Here is a 15,434-nt window from a genome sequence, read left to right as displayed (position 1 = left end):
AAATTAAAGAGCTTCTGAGTGCGTGCTTAAAGACTAGTATTTTGTAATTATCACACACTTTTCAGAAGCTCTTCTATTCTTTTGAAAAGGTTAATAGTTTTGATTCATCATATTCAAAATTGCTACATTTTCTAACCACAAAAATACCAAGGTGTGTGACAAGTGTTATGCATTTGTGGGTGAAATATATTTTTCACATAAACACTAATCACACCCTTTATTTTAAAAACTAGACTGGACCGGCCGGTTCAACCAGGAATCGAGCACCAATCCGGTATAGTGAAAATCCCCAAAACTGGTCAAAAACCAGTTAAAATTGGTCAAAAACTTAGTTAAATCGGAAATAGGAGGCAAAATCGGTTTTTGCCCGGTCCAGTTTCTAAAACCATGATCACACCCTAGGTATTTTTGTGATTAGAAATTGTAGCAACTTTAAATTATAATGAATGAAATATATTAACATTTTCAAAATAAAAAAATAAAAGAGCCTTATCAGCACACGCGTGAATGCGTACTCATAGCTAGTTAATTTTTGTGTATCTACTTTGAGCCACATTTGAAACTCATGTTGTTCTCCATTGACATAAATACAATCAATATAACAAATTCATAAAGTCAACAATGATTTTTTTTTTTTTTTGGTGCTACTCATCACGCGCTTAGGTACTTTTATAAATAGGAAGCCCATCAACCTTGAATTAGGATTTTTTTTTTTTTTTTTAAAAAAAGTAGTGATCTTTAGATGAAGAAAAAAATTGAAGAGAGCATATGCTTAAAGTCTAGTTAAATTTATTATTAAATTACACTTTTGACCCTTTAAGATCAAGTTATTTTTTACTATTTAGATTCGGAAATTTGTATTTTGAATCTTCATATTTGATTTTGTTTTTATTTGCTGTTATTTCTCTCACCCATGTCCCCAATAAACTTAGATGTATCTAAATATACACCCAATCTTTGGAATCATTGATGTTTGGGGTGAGTTTGAGATGATTGTATGGCTTAACCCATCTAATGGAGCACTTGTGGCACTTTTTTCTTTCTTTTTATTTATTTATTTATGAAAATCTGTAGAAAAGCATTAAGATAGAAAGGTGTATTATGATAAATATAACCCACCACATCTTGCAAACCAAATATGATTACATCCCAAAGGTGTGTTAAGATAGAAAAGTCTATAAAAACGATAGAAAAGTCTTTAAAAAAAAATCGTATATATCAGTAGCAAATTGAAGTTTATTACTGATAAAGGCTAAGAACAACTAAAGTTAACATGCACGTGGACAAATATGGGAACATGGTTCACTCACTCATTATCTGTGTCGAGGAAATGTAGTAATAACTGAGATTAGTTTTTTAACAGAGAAAGCTCATTTTGTTGTCTCAAGTTTTTCAATTCCATTCCCTTCCATGAATTGGAGAGAAGAGTGAAGAGGGAGGAGGGAGGAAAGGAAAGGGTTTTGGAGAGCGGAAGAGTACTCCACTTTGTGAGGGATTTTTCTTTATCCTTTTTTACTCTGTAATTTTTTTTTTTAAACAAATTTGATATTATTAGATGGATTGAATTGGACCAAATTGGACTGAATGGACCAAAATGGACCAATGTGGACTAAATAGTTTTCGTAGTTGTTTTTTTCTTTTATTCTTGTAATGAGTCATCTCTCCTTTTGATTTTTTTTTTTTTTGGCATTTAATAAGGTACTTTATTGTCAAAGATTCAGGAATGTTTTTGGTATTATTATTATTATTTTTTGTAATTCTTAGCTATTATGCTTTTAATGATAATTACCAAGGGCATTATTGTCAAAGATTCTGGAATGTTTTGGGTATTATTATTATTTTTTTGTAATTCTTAGTTATTATGCTTTTAATGATAATTACTAAGTGGCATTATTGAAGGAAATTAACACTTATGTACTATAATGACAGTAATTTTTTTGGTATATTTTTTCAAAGGTAAAAATCCAAAACTGACCCTCTACCTTTCAACCTTTTTCATTTCAGTTCAATAACTTTCAATTTTGTCATTTTAGTCCTCTAACTTTCAATTGTTGTCGATTCGATATTCTATTAACCATCTGTTAATTGTCTTCGTTAAATGAGCAAAACGACATCGTTTTGGCTCCTTTTATTAAAAAAATGTAATTAAAAGAAATTTAAAAAACTATTATTTAAAAAAATATTTAAGGGAAAGACGTCGTTCCCCTTACCAAAAATCAAAACACAAATCGTGTAAATTTTCTCATAGCCCTAAACTGCAAATTTTGGGGGAAGAAGGGAGAGGGGATGTCTAGGTCGGCAGCAATGATGAGGTGAGACCAAGATTGAGAGAGAGAGAGAGAGAGAGAGAGAGAGAAACTGAGATTTGAGAGAGAGAGCACCCGAGAAAACAAATAGAGAGTAGAGACATGATCCCCCTAGCCTGAGAAAACAAAACCAAAACACGATGACTCATTATTTGTTTTCTTAAACTAGCGGGATCGTGTCTCAACTCTCTATTTGTTTTCTCGGGTGCTCTCTCTCTCAATCTCAGTCTCACCTTGTCACTACTACCAACCCAAACGTCCATTCTCCCTTCTTCCCCCAAAATGTGTCTTTTGATTTCAAGTAAGGGGAACGATGTTGTTCCCCTAAATTTTTTCTTTTCTTTTCTTTTTTAAATACAGTTTTTTATTTCTTTTAATTACAAAAAAAAAAAAAAAAAAGGTGCCAAAACGGCGTCATTTCGCTCATTTAACAAAGACAATTAATAGATGGTTAACAGAATACCGAATTGACAACAATTGAAAGTTAGAAGACTAAAATGACAAAATTGAAAGTTAGAGAACTAAAATGAAAAAGACTGAAAGTTAGAGAGTTAGTTTTGGATTTTTGCCTTTTTTAAATTAGTAGTTCAAACTTCTTTTGATTATTTTTTTAAGGGTAAACTATATATTTACTCCATATCCTTTACACTATACTTCAATTTGGTCCCTAACCTTTCAATTGTGTTAATTTGGTCACTAACCTTTTAATCAATTTGGTCCTTAACTATTTAGTGTTGTGGTACAGCCAAAATAAAATTTTAGTTTATTCTCACATCAACGGAAGCTCTTTTTTTTTTTTTTTTTTAGCCATTAGACACGTCATCAATTTTCATTCAAATGGCAATGATTAAATTGACACGGTACAAAAAGGGTAAGAACCAAATTGACACAATTGAAAAGTTATGGATCAAATTTGTATATGATATGGACCAAAAACGTAGTTTACCATTTTTTTAATTATTAGTCAGCTAATTCTTTTTTAACAAAGTTATTGAATGGTCATTGAAATCACTACAAAAAAATTGGCCTATTGCGGCAGGTGCGAAAACTGCCGCTATAGGTCGCCTATTGCGGCGCGTTTTCGGCCTGCCGCTATACATGAGATCTATTGCAGCGGGACATCGGCCTGCCGCAATAGATCTAGTATATTGCAGCGTACTATTGCAGCGGGCCAGTGACCCGCAGTAATAGACCTACTTTAGCGGCCTTCAGCTTAGATATAGATTGACCCGCCGCAATAGACCCCGAAATTGCAGCAGACCTATTGCGGCAGGTGCAAAAACTGCCGCAATATGTCACCTATTGCGGCGCGTTTTTGGCCCGCCGCTCTAGGTAAGGTTTTTGTATAAAATCAAGTTTTTGTAGTTTACAATAACGCAGAAAAGATGAGTTTAAAGATCAAATTGTAAATTATACCCAATTGGTATGCACATTAAGAACATATAGAACATGTAATCTAATTGTTGAATTTTCAAAATATGAATTCAATAATAAGATATTAGTTGGTGTAACATTTTTTAGAATTACATCATATGTAACTTGAACCCAACCCTATATTTCTTAATTCAATGTGAATTTTGACAAATCTACTGTTAGATTACATTATATTCACATATTTTTCATGCTTAAAAAATTTCAAGGTGATCAAAGATTAATAGTCATGTCATCAATCAATTGTTTAAATTCAAATTTTTGTAGTTTAAAATAACGTATAAAAGATGAGTTTAAAAATCAAATGGTAAATTACATCCGATTGGTATGAAAATTAGCATGTATGCTAAGAACATATAGAAAATGTTATCTAACGGTTGGATTTTCAAAATATGAATTCAACAATAAGTTATTTCTTGGTGTAACATTTTTTAGAGTCACATCAAGTGTAACTTGAACCCAACCCTATATTACTTAATTCGATGTGAATTTTGACAAATCTACTGTTAAATTACATTATCTTTATATATATTTTTCATGCTTAAAAATTTTCAAGGTGATAAAAAATTAGTAGCCATGTCATCAATCAATTGTTTAAATTCAAGTTTTTGTAGTTTAAAGTAACACATAAAAGATGAGTTTAAAGATCAAATGGTAAATTACATCCGATTGACATGAAAATTGACATGCATGTTAAGAACATATAGAAAATGTGATCTAACGGTTGGATTTTAAAAATATGAATTCAAAAATAAGTTATTTCTTGGTGTAACATTTTTTAGAGTTACATCAAGTGTAACTTGAAGCCAACCCTATATTTCTTAATTCGATGTGAATTTTGACAAATCTACCGTTGGATTACATTATCTTCATATATTTTTCATGCTTACAAAATTTTAAGGTGATCAAAGATTAATAGCCATGTCATCAATCAATTGTTTAAATTCAAGTTTTTGTAGTTTAAAGTAACGCATAAAAGATGAGTTTAAAGATCAAATGGTAAATTACATCCGATTGACATGAAAATTGGCATGCATGTTAAGAACATATAGAAAATGTGATCTAATGGTTGGATTTTCAAAATATGAATTCAAAAATAAGTTATTTCTTGGTGTAACATTTTTTAGAGTTACATCAAGTGTAACTTGAAGCCAACCCTATATTTCTTAATTCAATGTGAATTTTGACAAATTTACCGTTAGATTACATTATCTTCATATATTTTTCATTCTTAAAAAATTTCAAGGTGATCAAAGAGTAATAGCTATGTCATCAATCAATTGTTTGAATTCAAGTTTTTGTAGTTTAAAGTAACGTATAAAAGATGAGTTTAGAAATCAAATGGTAAATTACATCCGATTGGCATGAAAATTGGCATGCCTATTAAAAACAAATAGAACATGTAATTTAACGGTTGGATTTTCAAAATAAGAATTCAATAATAAGGTATTGGTTGGTGTAACATTCAATAATAAGTTATTGACCGCGTCTTTTTCTAAATTCAACCGTTTAATTGTGACCATAATTTACCAGAATGAACCTTTCATTACACTCTTCAAATCCTACAATTAGATTTCAAATCTAATAATGGCATGTGATGGAATGTGTTGTGTACTTATATTGGTATATATATTCTCTCAATCTGACCATCCAATTGGTCTCAAATTTTACCAACACCATTATGTCATCTTACTCTTGAATCCTAATGATCAAGATTTGAATATGAATTTCACCAAGCCTAGTGGTATCGGGATCATCTATTCAGTTTGATCGGATTTGACCAACTTTAACTAAACTTTGACTGCTCCTTTCTCTAAATCCAGTCGTCTAATTGTGAGTATAATTTACCAGAGTGAACATTTCATTACATTCTTCAAATCCAACAGTTAAATTTCAAATCTAAGAATGACACGAAATATATTAAATATTAATTTGTACAAATTATTTCAAGAAAGTTCCTGGTTTCCTAGTGGCAAAGATGCACATTTCCACCAGACAGCCCAAGTTCGACCTATAGTAAGAGCTTTTTTTTTTTCCTCTCCTTATTACCAAAACTATAATCATTTTAATTTATATTTACTATAATCATTTATTATAATTTATATATTTATTATTATATTTTATATAAATTAAAAAAATATGTAATTTATATAAATTATTATATATATATATAATATATATAAGTTATTATAATATACTAGCATCATTACACGCGTTTTGCGTGTGCGATGGGGCTTTTTTTTTTTGGGTTTAGTATTATAATTTTTCTTTCATCACAATTTGAAAAAATAGATAGGATTTTTTTTCCCAAAGAGAATAGGATTCATTTTTCAATTAGTTTAGTCTGACACTTTTTTTTTTTTTTTTTAAACGTGGGATAGTTTTTCCTTATTGTATTGGACGGGTAGTTATTTTCTTTCAAACGTGAGTAGTGGGAAGTTCTTTTTTTTAGAAGAAAAGTAGGGAAGTTTTATTGTACACGTTTCTTTTTTTATGAGAAATTCTATTCAGAAAATGTGGAGAAGATAAATACGTTAGGAGTTTTTTAAGCTATTGAGTAGAAGTAGGAATTTATTAAAAGTAGGAAGGCATTTCAACGTAGAAGTAGGAATTTATCATTTTTGTTAATTTACTATTTTAACCTCATTTTTAAGTTTTAGGTAGGGGTATTTTTTACTATAAAAAAGTAATAACTAACTATCTTTTGTCAATTTACTATTTTAACTCAATTTTTAAGTTGTTGGTTAATTAATTTAGGGGTATTTTTTACGGTAAAAAAAGTAATAACTAACTTTTTGAATCCTCTTAATATATATAGATAGATATAATTTATATATTTTAATTATATTTATTTAAATATTAATTAAAAATATATAATTTATTATAATATAGTAAAATATATTTATTATATATATATATATAATTAATAAATATATATATTTTTTTAATATGTAACTTGAATATGTACTTGCATCACTAGCTTAGTGGTGTGCAGCACGTGTTTTGCCCAACTGGTCACTAGTTCGAGGCTTGGCTTTGTTTAGAATTTATTTTAAATTTTAAAACTCTTATTTCAGATTTTAAAACCCTAGCAGTAGCATCATATAAATATGAGAGGTGCTACGTCCACAACATTTTTACAATATTTTTACAACAAATCATAGGTGGTTAGTTGTTATTGGTTCAAATTTGAACCTAACACTAAGATTACTTTTTTGCCCCAACAATAACAACCAGTAACATCCTGCCACTTAGGATTTGTTGTAAAAATATTGTGGACATATCATTTCTCTATAAATATTTCTTTACTTTTCTTCCAGCCGCCCCCTTCCCCAAATTCTTTTTCTCTTCCACCAGAGCCGTCGCCCTCACCAATTTTTTTTTCCTCAATGAGACTCTAATCACACACACCATCAAAATCACACACACACACACCAGCCACCAACCACCAGCCGCTAGCCAACCTAGCCACCAGCCGTCGACAAGCCGAGCTGAGCCCAGAGCTGACGCTGATGCTTGATCTTCAAAATCCAGGCTTCTGTCGACTACGCACTCACCGTTGGATCTAATCTCTGTATCGTCACTACTGGGGCTCGCCAGATCCTAGGCGAGTCTAGGCTCAATCTACTGTAGAGGAATGTGACTCTGTTTAGGAGTATTATTCCTCCGCTGGCTCGTTACTCGCCGGAGACCATTTTGCTTATAGTTTCCAATCCCGTTGATGTGCTCACTTACGTGGCATGGAAGCTATCTGGCTTCCCTTCGAATCGGGTTATTGGGTTGGGTACCAACCTCGACTCCTCTAGGTTTTGGTTCCTCATCGTTGATCATCTCGACGTCAACACTCAGGATGTGCAGGTCAGTCACTTGTCTTCTCCTTCTTCTTCTTCTTCTTCTTCTTCTTCTTTTTTTAAGATACTCTCACAAAAAATGTAGTAATGCACTGATGCTTAAGGTTTGGCTAGAGTTTTGCAAATTATCTGCATTGGAGTTTTTTTTTTTTGGAGTTATAGAATTTCATATTGTATCTGGTTTATGTTATTCCGATTTTTTTTTTATATATATAACATATGTGCTATGACTAGGTTCTTCCTTACTGTAGAAAGAAAAGGTTAGGTTGTGCCTTGAAAAAGTGAAACATAAACGGACATGTCCATATGTTGAAAGCCTTGTCCTAATTGAATAAACCTATCTCTAGCTATAATTGGATTTTCTTTTTCCTCAGTCTACTTTCAAAATTAACATTTGCTCAAAAAAAAAAAAAATATCAGTGAATTCAATTTACAATTATAGCCTCCAGTTTTCTCCTCGGTCTATTTATTTATTGGTAATACTAATGGATTTGTTATTCTAACTTGTATTTTTTTATTGGACCAACAATCTATAAATTTAGTTAACTGACCGTGCATTGACTATATATTAAGTGATAAATTTAGTCGATTTTCTTTCTCTCTATTTATTTTATTTTATTTTAATATTATAATAAAAGAATGAAGAAGATGAATGAGAGGTTAACTGATTAAATTAATTTAGGTAATGCAATGGTACTTACTTAATTTAGTAGACTCTACCTTGTTAATAAACTTGGTTCTTCCTTACTGTAAAAAGCAATGGTTAGGTTGTGCCTTGAAAAAGTGAAACATAAACGGACATGTCCATATGTTGAAAGCCTTGTCCTAATTGAATAAACCTATCTCTAGCTGTAATTGGATTTTCTTTTTCCTCAGTCACCAACCATCCCAGTGCACCGACTCCGATCTTCTTTGCCGTCAGGTCTATTCTTCTCCCCCTTGCTCCCTCCCTCTCTCTATATTTGATTTTATTTTATCTGTGACTAAGAGTTCCTTCTCTTTAATTTGTTTCTAAGGTTAGATTTCCGTTAAGGTTAGAGATTTTGTGTCTTGAAAGATGAAAGGACTGGGTGTGATTGTTTGTAGATCCATGGGCTTGGGTTTTCAAGTGAGAGTGGTGGTTGATTATGGATCATTATTTATTGATTAGACAAAAGATAGTTTTTTTCCCTTCTTCTTCTGTTCGTGAAGGAAATGTTGTGGGGTTTTGATTTTTGTTTATTTACATGTGAAATTGGCCATAAGAATCTCTTTCTAGTAGGTTGGTTTTTCTCAATTTAATAATAATAATAAAAAAAACTAGCTTGGATTTACGGAGGTCCCACTTGGGACGTTACTGGTTTGGTTTTCTAGCTTTGCTTTATGGATGTGGCACTTGAGACTTGATTGGCTTGGCTTTCTAGTATTTGGCTTGGATTTCTAGTAACTAGGTTGGATTTACCCTTTTCATATATGAGAACTTTCGATGTTGTTGCTATTATTATTATTATTTTTTAAAAATTTTCTTTTTCATATCTAAAGATAACCCCCGTGTTATTTTTCTTGTTTATTACTGGGTGAATTTTTTATTAAATTGTATTGATTGTTAATGCGTGAGAGTGATGGAATTCCATAAAGACATGCATTTGAGTTGGGTAACCCAGAAAAGTGAATTTGAATGTTATTTTCTGCAGTGATTGAGAAGGTTCTATATAGTTTTTGAATTGTGTTTATTGAATTTATTTGTATAAGTTTCGGGTTTTGCTATGATTCTGAGTATATTTTTTAAAATAAAAGTCGTTTTGTATCTAAGTTATTGTATCTAAGTTTTACTCTAATTTGTGGAAGTGACAAAGAATGAGACTAGAGGATTCAAAAATGGTAGGGATATTCCCACAATTTATTTCTCAAATAATAAAAATGACTATTACTCGACTTTCTTCTCCAAGTGCAGTTTATAACTCTAGTGATACATTGAATTCTGTTAGCAGTAACAAACCTATGGTGAATTACATGGATATCTATTGGTTTTCCTTAGTAATTCTCGCAACATTCTTTCACCCTATGGATGGTAATAAAGGAAAAGCTACTCTCAAGACAATCTAGTAAAGCATGTGATGGAGAAATTAAAGGGCCACGAAAAATACAAACTTTATTTGTAAGTGGTTATAAATACAAACTAGCAAGATTGATTAGCTTCCCAGTTTTCTAAATCTCCAAGTGTTTCTTCTACCTAAATGATTGATTGGCATATTTTTAAGCACAAAACAATGACAAATTGCTTGATCCTTCTGGTACATTAGAATGATAACACACCACACTTGTGTAAATACATCCTCCTTTAGTGTGAGGCCCAACAGTGTGTTGAAAGTTTGGAGGGAGCGTACCACACCGGCCATGTGAATGTGATAGCACCAAGAAATCATGCATCTTGCATGTTTTACATCTGTCACATTTCCCCACTTTTTTTCTTTTTGTTTGTATTGCAGAGCTAATCCTTTATTAATGACTCCTTATGTATATTTTTATTTGTTATATGTGGGTGTGTGTGTCTTGAGGGTGGTGGTGGGGTTGTGAAGGGGGTGCTCAATTATGTTTTTTTATTTGTTAAATTGGAAGTTTTGTGGTAGACAACTTGTTGAACTTGATTGCTTGGAACACACCTTGGTCATCGTAAGTCGTAAAATTTAAGGTGAAATTAATTTTAAAAAAAAACCATATAGTTTCAAGGAGGTTTCAAATTATGAAACCTTATAGTTTTCTAAATATAAACTAATAAATTAAACGGTTAACTTTTCTTTCTCCGTCGGTAACAATAGGATCCAAAGGTTCCAATGCATGTAATATTTACTTAATCTATATTCTATATGTACACACCATTCATTGAAGGTGAAAAATCTATGGGCTTGGTTTCTTTATTTTCCTTTTTTTATTTTTTTTTATCATTCTTCATTTGTGATACCTAAGAGGATATTGGGAGTGGGTGTAAGGAATTTAAGGGCTGTCTAAGAGCTTGGATGAGGAGACACGTTGCCCATATATATTTAATTATCAAATAATTTTATCTTTATTGCTCATCTTTGTTTAATCTCACAATAGTTTCAGGTTTTGATTCCTAAATTGTGGTCAGATATAATTCTGCGTACTTTAGGTCCCTTCTTTTGCAACATACCAGCGGAATGGTCTTGAAAGAATTTTGTATTCATAAAAAATTGTGCATTTAATCTACCTTCATTGGTCATTTGGATTGGATCAATGTTTAAATTAACTATAATATTCTTTCTAAATTTTCTCTAGCCTGATGTCCATTGTTTGATTTTCTCTAGGCGAGGATTAAAGAATTGGCCTAGCAACTACAACAGATTCAGCTAAGCAACTCCAACCAAATGCAGCGCTCCCATGCACCCTGATATCTTCTATTGATTCTTGCATACGTTAGTTTGGCCTAATGGGGGCATAATTAGTATGTTAGTGCTTCCAACTGCTGTGAACAAAGTTATGTTGTTCATCTGTAGGTACTCCAAATGGTGTTTCCCCTCTTATATTCAAATGATAGGCTGTGATGAAAGACTCATTTTAGATTTCATTTGAATACACCTTCAAGGGTTACTTTGCTTAACTGTTTGTATCCTTGATTTCAATATTGAATCTCTTTTTTTAGTAAGTAATCTCAATATTGAAATTGATACACATCATAGGTGTTTAATTTGTAGGTTTGAGTTTAGAGATCAAAGAAAGTGTTGTAGCAATATACCTTAAAAAAATAAATATTTTTTTGTAGTGTTAGTTTTTTTGTAGCAATAAACATTTTTCTTCTTCTCCTATTCTTCTTCTCATTTTTTTAATTTTTTCCTTAGAATTTTTTATTATCAATTTATCACTAGAGAGTAGAGAGCTTGAGTTGTGTTGGGGCAGAATTTGAAAGAGTGGGTGGGCTAAATGATGCAGAGGTTTAAGGCTACCTTGTTACTGAGGCGCAACAATCTTCGCATTCATAGTCTTCGCATCCTCAACCAATACCACACAAGAGCTCTCTATTCTCTTTTGGACACTAATATTACCGATGAACTTGACAACCAAGTCAGTTTCAACATTCAAGAATACCCTTTAGTCTATTCTCTTTCTTTAACCCCCACACACTAGCTCTCTCTCTCTCTGTCTCTCTCTGCAGGTATTGGTTGAGGGCAAAGCTTGGTCTAGAACAGCAATTCTGAACAGGCCTTTGGTTCTCAGTTGTCTTAGTACTGCAATGGTGTGTGTCTTTTACTAGATACTCTTTGTTACTCTATGTGCGTGTTTGTGTTTTTGGCTATTGGGTTGGTACCCAATTTGTAAAAATTGGCTCAGTTGAAAGATTTGTTGTCTGGGTCTTTGTTTTTATGGTGTTTGGTTGAGAATCATTATGTTTAATTGGGTTTACTCCAATTGTGTAATATCATGTATCTATGTTGTTATATACCGTCCATTTGATTCAACTGAAAACATTACTTGGGTTATTGTTTTTATGGTGTTTAAATTGACAACTATTGTCATGCATAGTTATATGGCTTGAGTTTGCTCTAAGTAAGGCTAGAGACAACCAAATTCATAGCTAGTTGAGGTGGCAAATTATGATTTGTACATTACAACTTGCAAACTCAACTGTTGTGAAAAAAGTTGTGGACTTTATTGTGCAAGTAGACTTATTGTTTCTCTCTCTACTCTCTAGTGATAATTTGTAGTAATTTTTTTTTGTAGATATATATATATATATATATATATGCTAAAACTATTATAAGTTCTTTGTAACAGGTCTGAACCATGTATTTGATGCAAAACAAGTTAGCTAAAACTATTATAGGTTCTTTGTAACAGGTCTGAACCATGTATTTGATGCAAAACAGGTTCTTTGTAACGGGTGCACTGAAAAAAAAAAAAAAAAAAAAAAAAAAAAAACCTATAGTGGCGGTCAAAAAGTGCCGCAATAGGTGCACATTTATGTATTAAATGAAATCCTATAGCGGCGCTTATAGCCCGCAGCTAAAGGTACACACATATAGCGGCGTCGTGTATCCGCCGCTAAAAGTCAATTGACACGAATTCAAAAGTCGTATGGTGGTGGTTTTATGCCCGCCACAATAGACCAAAACCGCCGCTAAAGGGCATATCTAGGCTAAGTTTGGATACAGCTTCTTCCGCGTCTGCGTCTGCGTTTTTTGTTTTTTTGTTTTTGTTTTTTTTTTTTCTTCTTCTGCTGCTGCAGCACCGGTCAGGGGGACAAGGCTACTGTTCATGTTACTGTGCATGAACAGTAGCCGCATTTTGCTGACTTTCAGCACATTTGTGGGTACTGTGTACTGTTCATAGGACCCACAAACTTCACTTTACAGAATTTTTTTATTAAAAATGGGTCTCACGGTACTATTCACACATTTAAAAATTATTTTGCTACAGTGTTTTCAGTTTTCAGCAATAAGCTCTATCCAAACGGACCCCTATAGCGGCAGGTTTTTGTACCGCCGCAATAGAGATACTGCGTTGTGACAAGGTTGGCGGGTAGAACTGCAACAATAGGTGAAATGTGCCTATAGCGGCAGTTTTTGGGGCTTTAGCGGCGGTTTTGGCCCGCCGCAGTAGGCCATTTTTTTTGTAGTGAATGGGAATGGTTAGGAAAATTAATAAGATACTAATGGTAATCATTTTGTGAGTTATAAGTGTTTTTTATGACTTGCTATTGTAATATTCATTTATAGCATAATAATTAATAATCTAGTAATAAATTAATAATAATAATAATAATAATAATAAAGGTTTGTAACCAAAAATAGTCGTTTAATTTTGGCATTTTTTTTTAATGTTCAGATTCTTCACCTCTATTTTTTTGACATCAAATGTGTGGCTGTTCTTTTTCATTTCATGGTTTTTTTTTTTTTTTTTTTATTTAGTCTGAAAATTATTAGATGTTATCAAACATTTTATTTTTCGGGCTTTGATAAAGAGACATTTGTCACGATTTTGTATATCCACCAGCTTGGAGACTATCTGAACCAGGTTGAAGTCCAGGAAGCTATTCGATTTTCAAAAGCTGGTGAGTGCAACAAACAACTTCCATGAATTTAACAAGCATGGGGAAGGTAGATTTGGTCCTGTGTACAGAATCATGGTTGCTCTTCTAGAGTTTCTTGTCTAATAATTTGAATATCTATCCAGTCAATGATTGGATGTTTGTTTATAGAGAAAATTTTAAGATGGGCTAAATATTAGAGTAAAAAGACTTACCAATTCTTAATTATAATAAAATTATTTCACATTTTTTATTTTATTTTGTTCATAGAGATATTATTAGTGTATTAGGAGACAATGGAACAATCTTCTTTGTCTTGGTACTTCAATTGAAACAAAGCTTTCTGATGACTTCCACTAAATGAACTTCTTTTGTAAAGTTCATGTTCATTCACATTGTAATTATAATCCTCACTTTCACTTTTTTGTTTCTTTTGTCTAAATTCATTAGATTCACACAAAGAAAAACAGTTAGATAGGAGAAAAGACTTCAACATTATTAAAGGAATTGGTCAAGGTCTATTGTACCTTCATTGGGATTCAAGATTAAGAATTATTCATAGAAATCTAAAGGCAAGTAACATCCTACTGGATAAAGAGCTCAATCCAAGAATTTGCTAGATATAAGCAAGTAACATCACGGTCGCCAGCTTATAGTTAGCATATAGTGTACTTTCAAATAATCATTTTGTGGTTATATGTAGTGTGCAAGAAAAGTCTCAAAACATTTGTCAATATTATTAAAACTGAGTGAATTATAAAAACCATTGATGCAGATAAGAACATAAATTGTTCGATTAATTACTAGTGAAAATTGTTGTACTTATTTTAGTATTATATCTTAATTTTATCACAGGCTACATCGATTGCTTGCATTATGCTTTCGATGTTGTGATATGACTTCATTTCCACAAAGGTTATGAATCCGTTCTACCTCAACAAAGAGGACTTTTCTTTTACCTAGTGCATTGAGGGTCATTGCATTAACTAAGCTACGTCCGATTATAGAAGCAACTTGACTACTTTCTTTGAGATTGCGTATGACTCAGTTTTTGGGTAATAATTTTGACTTAGTTTGAAAACTATGAAACACAAAAGATGAAAACATGAGAAAATAGTTATTATCATTGGAAAACGGATTGAAATAAAATATTTTATTCTCTTTTAAAAAAACGATATTTTTGCCTAGTGACAGTAAAAACTCTTTAATTTTTTTCCCTTTCTTTAATTTTAAGATTTTTCTTAAAGGCTTATGACTCTAATTAAATGGTTAGGATCTTAAATAAAATAGGTGGCAGCTCATGGAGGTAGTGGCGTAAACCAACATGACCACTTCAGCAAGGAACGCTTAAATAAAATAGGGAAAAATAGCCTCACACTCCCCTGAACTTTGGGGTAGTGGCCTTGACACCCCTTAAATTTTTATTTTAGCCAATTACTGGTATTGGCATGTCCTGAAACTTAAGAAGTTAGAAATTTAATTTATTTAAGGTTTATTCTAGGATAAACCTTTTTTTTGTATGTTTGACAAAAGAGTAATATATGATTGACCTGGTCTGGGGAAATTGATCTTCATGGATATCAAGAAAGGATGTGACTAGATCACTTGGAAGCTTTACATAGATGTTTGGTCAGCTCTTTCAATTCATAAAGAAAAAATCCAAGCAGAAAGCGCAATCCTCAACTCAAGTTCCAAAACCCAATCTCTGATACCACAAACCCATACCCTTTCTCCCTAAACTTCCTCTATATCTCTTCGTAATCACTCTCCCACCTATTCATTCACAAAACACAAACACAATCTTAAACATCTGATCCTCCTTCC

General features: G+C 32.1%; 1 long non-coding RNA gene across 1 annotated transcript; it reads left to right on the top strand.

Annotated features, from left to right (window-relative positions):
- The first annotated feature begins 7,035 nt into the window (after window positions 1–7,035).
- On the top strand, window positions 7,036–11,353 carry LOC142634409 (uncharacterized). Its single transcript, XR_012844148.1, has 2 exons — window positions 7,036–7,595; window positions 10,894–11,353. It is a non-coding gene; the product is annotated as an uncharacterized LOC142634409 (long non-coding RNA).
- Window positions 11,354–15,434: the final 4,081 nt, after the last annotated feature.

This window comes from Castanea sativa, chromosome 5 (assembly GCF_040712315.1).
Source record: "Castanea sativa cultivar Marrone di Chiusa Pesio chromosome 5, ASM4071231v1".
In the NCBI taxonomy this organism is placed as follows: domain Eukaryota; kingdom Viridiplantae; phylum Streptophyta; class Magnoliopsida; order Fagales; family Fagaceae; genus Castanea; species Castanea sativa.
This window is presented reverse-complemented; position numbering and strand designations above follow the sequence as displayed.